Here is a 5,830-nt window from a genome sequence, read left to right as displayed (position 1 = left end):
AATGTTCCCATAATCCGTATTATCTATTAGGCCCTAGCTCTTGATCTTACCACCTCCCACACCACCACACTCGGAACCAAACTTCCAAAACAAATACTTCTGGAGGACAAACCATCATCCAAACCATAACTGCATTTTCCAGATGACACAATGTGTTTCTCGCCTGGGGTCCCAATATACGGCTGACTGAGTGCCAGTTAAATTCCTTTCGCAGATTGAGAGGCAGGTTATTTTCTCATTTCATAGTCCAGTAAACAGTAATTGATATATTTTAATTCAGAAGGTCTTCTTGAGTAAAATGCCATCTTTCCTCCTACTACTCATCATCAGCTACAATATACCACCATCAGCCACATGTGAATACCTATCTCAATATCAAGATTTTGATATTTCTGGTTTTGAATTTTTCAATATTGAAACAGTCATTAAAGAACACAGCTAATAAACCAAAAAAGTGACAATAACCTAGTATTGTGTTATTAAAAAATTGCCTTTAAAAGTTAAGAAACGGTGACAAAAGTTTTTCTTACCTATTTTGAAGGGCTTGAAATAAATCAACATTTTTAAAAGAATTATGTTTCTATTTAACTTTATTTATTTATTCATCTTAATTGGACCAGAGAGGGACAGAGTGAGAGAGAGAGAGAGAAAGCAAGTTGAGGGAGAGTGAGAAAGCAAGCTGCCAGGTCCAGGACTTGAACCATGCTAGGCCATGTGAAAGTCCATCACCCTTAACCACCACACCACCTGCCAGCCCCCTGTAAAAAAGCAACATGTTTTTTCTGCTTGATTTCTGAACTAGTTGAAGATAGACACAGGTCCAGGCACACTGAGCTTAAAGCTCACTTTCAATAGTAAAATTGATGAAGAACTTGGATTGAAGTCTGTAGCCAGTAGAATTGCTATTATTTTACCTTGAGTTCTTTAGATCTACTCTCTCAGGCAGAGCAAGATAAACTCAGGCCGTTATCTGTCTGTGCCATCTCCATAAAACCTGATGGAAGAAGAGAATGTTTCTCACACGGAGGAGTGAATGAGGAGTGTCACTGTCAATGTGATGCTGTAAGGAGCTCCCTCTCAGAAACAGGAGAGGGAGATAAAAGTTGCTGCAGTGACAGGGCAATGGCCCCTGTCTTCACAACCGGCACTGTCCAAGAAGACGAACCACCGATTGCAGTTCCATTCTCTTCAACAGATGAAGAGTTGGGAAAAAAGAGTTGATGGGAACCAGGAGATGGCTAAAGTTTATGTCACTGGACTCCCACGTAGTTAACCACAGTTTAAGTCCTGGACACAGCGACTTAAAACTTATGCCAGGCTCGGGACCAGCAGTTAATGTAATGGCTATGTAGCTGGACTCCCATGTAGTCAAATGCGGTTCGAGTCCCGAACCCGGTGGCTTAAACTCACGCCAGGCGCATGTGCGTGCGTGCCCAAGATCCTAAGAGGAGAATGGAGGAGAAGGGATTGCAGTGTGGCCATCCCCTCTGGTGAGTAACTTCTCACTTTCTGTCTCTCTGTCTCTCTCTGTCTTTCTGGCAAGCGCACATGCCCTATAGCAAAAACCTCTAAAAAAAATAAATAAATAAAAACTCATGCCAGGCTTATGAACATGCATGTCCAAAATCCCAAGAGGAGAATGGAGGAGAAGGGATTGCAGTGTGGCCATCCCCTCTGGTGAGTAACTTCTCACTTTCTGTCTCTCTGTCTCTCTGGCAAACCTACCAACCCTATAGCAAAAATTTTTCTCAAAAACAAAAAAGAGGGACCAGCAGTTAGTGTAATGGCTATGTTGCTGGACTCTCACATAGTCGACCGCGGTTCGCGTCTTGAACCTGGTGGCTTAAAACTTACACCGGGCGCGTGAGCGTGTGTGCGTGCCCAAGATCCTAAGAGGAGAATGGAGAAGAAGGGATTGCGGTGTGACCATCCCCTCTGGGGGGTGATTTCTCGCTTTCTGTCTCTCTGTCTCTCTCTGTCTTTCTGGCGAGTGCACACGCCCTATAGCAAAAACCTATCCAAAATAAAAAAGAAAAAAGAAAAAGAAAAAAGTTTGGATGAAATTTTCTCTTAAATTTTGAGATTGGGTTGTTAAGTTTTCAAATTTGTGTGTTATGTTTTTCCTGTGCCTTAGAGATATTTTTTAGGGACTTAGAAAATTCTTATTAGCTGAGCTAGCTTAGCCGGATTTTTCTTTCTTTTTTAATTTGCCAAGGGGCACCTACATGCACCAGAAAGAGACAGAGACACTCACTCACACACACACACACACACACACATACACACATACACATGAAAAAAATAAAAGAGAGAGGAAACCTTTCCTCTTATGACGTGGGTCATGCCACAATCCCTAATGCTGTATTTCTGCAGCCTGTCCAGAGTTTAGACATGCAGGCACACATACCTGACCTGTTATTCAAGCTCCTGGGGCCAGGCCTCACACCATGCAGTTGGTCATATGGGATCCAGCTCCCGTAACCACTAGCCCATGGGGCAGCACCCAAGTTTTCTTTTTCTTTCTTTCTTTCTTTCTTCCTTTCTTCCTTTCTTTCTTTCTTTCTTTCTTTCTTTCTTTCTTTCTTTCTTTCTTTCTTTCTTTCTTTCTTCTTTCTTTCTTTCTTTCTTTCTTTCCTTTCTTTTTTTTTTGAGGGAGTTTTTTGCTACAGGACATGTGCACTTGACAGAGAGACAGAGAGTCAGAGAGACAAAAAGTGAGAAATCATCCCACCGGGCAGGGGGTGAGGGTGGCCACACCACAGTCCCTTCTCCTCCATTCTCCTCTTGGGATTTTGGGCATGCATGCGCACATGCCCTGTGCATTTCAAGCTGCCGAGTCCGAGATTCAACCACGGTCAGCCATTTAATCATCAGGTCATCTGTTGGTCCCCTAAGTTTTCTTTTTATACCTCTCTTAGTTTCCAGATTTTCTACAAGAAACATATTGATTACAATCAGAAAATATTAGTAATGAATAAACAATAAATAAATATTGACTTTAAGAAAAAGGCTGAAAGAAATTCAATATGCCTCCCTGCTTATTGGATGCTATTTTGCATACATTAGTTTTCCCAGGTTTCTGTGAAGCAAACCATACTCATACACACACACACACACACACACGCACACACACACACATATGCACACATGCACAAACACGAGCTGGGTAGTTTAAATGACAGACATTTCACTTTTTACAGAAATGGGGGCTAAAAGTTTATGATCAACATGTGAGTACACTTGGTTTCTGAGGGGCTCGCTCTTCCCGGCCTGTGGAATCACTTTCTCACTGTGTTATCACAAGGGTTTTTCCTCTTTCCTCACATGGAGGGGAGAATTCTCAAGCCTCTGTCTGTATAAGTACAGTTTGATTAGGGTGTTTTGGTTGGAAGTCCCTCACCTTTAGGACCTCTTTCGATCTTAATTAGCCTGTCTACGTGCCGTATCTCTAGATAGTAAAATACTAGGGAATGGGGTTTCCTAATGTAAATTTTTGAGGACCCAATTCAGTTCCTAACATTGCAATATTAATTTGCTAGTTTATTTTGAGATCACTGAAAATAAAATGCTTGATCAAATAAGCATTGTGACCAGTCTTATATAAATAAAAATGAATTTCCTCAAACATAATTTGAATTAGTTTGTCTTGAGTGTATAAATATCACAAGTTCCTCCAAAAGTCCATTTCTGTAGTTAGTCACTTACTGGAGGAAATTCCATGCCCTTTGCCAGGTTTCCTCTTCAGAGTAAAAGTGTCAGGTTGCTTATTCCATAAATTCCTGATAATCATCACTATCAAGTACTTTACCAACCTCTGATTGTTCAATAGTTATTTTTTGACTAGCTGTAGGCAGCCAGTTGCTACACAAGATTGATAAGGCAAAGGGCAGACAGGAGTGCAAAGTAAAATGTAATGTTCTGTGAGATGGTCCACTCAGGAAGGTGCCCAGCTCAAGTGTGCAGACCTCCCTGAGTGTGCCAGGCACTGGCTGGGAGTTAGCTCGAGGCTGGGAGTAGAATGCAGCATTAAGACCATGTTGGGATAGAGGGTGTCTTTCCCTCTCTCTATCTCTGTTTCTCTTGCTTATAGAATAAATAAATAAATTCTTTTAAAAAGGGATAGATACAGCATATCCTAATCTAAAGACATGATATTGTGGAGCTGTAACTCATTCGTATAAGTAGTTTTTACCAAAGTCGATTATTTTATATGATACAATAACGAGTACATGAAGTATCTTGAGTATCTAAGGAATAGAAATTAACTGAGCATCTAGTACAACAAGGCACAAAAAAGCAGGTAGTTAATATTTGTGGACTGAATACATAAGGAATAAGTGAGCAAATGGTTCAAAAGATAGCGCAATTTAATTTTTATGGACATGCTCTCTGGAGTTTCACACTGTAAATATCACATCTCCTAACAGAGATGGACTGCTTCAGTTCCCCTGGAAAAAATATTGTGTATACAGACAATCTCCAACCAAGATGGTCTTTTTTTTTTAGAAGTTTTTGCCATAAGGCACATATGCTCACCAGAGCAAAGGAGAGACAGACAGACAGAGACAGTGAGAAGGAAAGTGAGAAATCACCCCAGGGTGGTTGGCCATGCTGCCCTCCCTTATCTTCCATTCTCCTCCTGGGATCTTGGGCACGCATGCACACTCATCTGATATGATTTTCAATCCACCAGGTCTGAGACTCAAACTGTGACTGACTACGTGGGAGTCCAGCAACTTAACCACTATACCACCTTCTGGTCCTGAAGATGGTCTTAACTTAGCTTTCAGAAATTTCTTAAATAGCTATGACATACTGACGCTTGGAGGTATATGGTCCAGGAAAGAAATGGAGAATTTTAATTTGGGTAGAATTAAAACTTTGATTATATTAATTCTTCCAACCCAGGAACATGGGACATCCTTCCACTTCTTTGTGTTATTTCAATTTCTTTTTTTAGCTTCTCATAATTTTCCTTGTGGAGGTCTTTAACTTCTTTGGTTAGATTTATTCCTAAATATTTTATACTTTTGGTGGTATGGTAAATGGAATAACTTTTTTTCAGTTCTATCTCAGTCTGCCTGTTATTCATATATAGAAATGCTATCAATTTCTGTATATTGATTTTATATCCTGCAACTTTACTGTAATCATGTATTACTTCCATGGAGACCATTGGGTCTTCTATGTATACAATCATGTCATCTGCAAATAGAGAGAGTTTCACCTCTTCTTTTCCTATTCAAATGCCTTTTATTTTTTTCTCTTTTCTGACTGCGTTGGCAAGGACTTCCAGTATTACATTAAAAAGGAGTGGAGAAAGTGGGCATCCTTGTCTTGTTCCCATGTTTAGTGGGAAAGCGTTCAACTTTTCTCCATTCAGGATGATGTTTGCTATGGTTTTTTAATAGATGGCTTTTACTGTGTTGAGAAATGGCCCTTCTATGCTGATTTTTCTGAGAGTCTTGTTCATGAAGGGATAGTGTATCTTATCAAATGCTTTTTCTGCATCAATTGATATGACCATATGGTCTTTATCTTTATTCCTGTTAATATGATGTATTACATTTATGGTTTTGCATATATTGAACCAACCTTGCATTACTGGAATAAAGCCTTTAATGCAATGCCAATCAAAGTACCAGACACATTCTTCACAGATCTAGAAAAGTCAATCATGAAATTTGTCTGGAATCATGAAAGACCCTGTATTGCCAAAACAATTCTACACAAGAAGAGTGGAGTGGGTGGTATCTCATTCACTGATCCAAAAATATACTACAAAGCTGTGGTAATCAAAACAGCATGGTACTGGCACAGAAACAGACAC

This window comes from Tupaia chinensis, unplaced genomic scaffold, assembly GCF_000334495.1.
Source record: "Tupaia chinensis unplaced genomic scaffold, TupChi_1.0 Scaffold000138_1, whole genome shotgun sequence".
Taxonomy (NCBI): Eukaryota; Metazoa; Chordata; class Mammalia; order Scandentia; family Tupaiidae; genus Tupaia; species Tupaia belangeri.
This window is presented reverse-complemented; position numbering follows the sequence as displayed.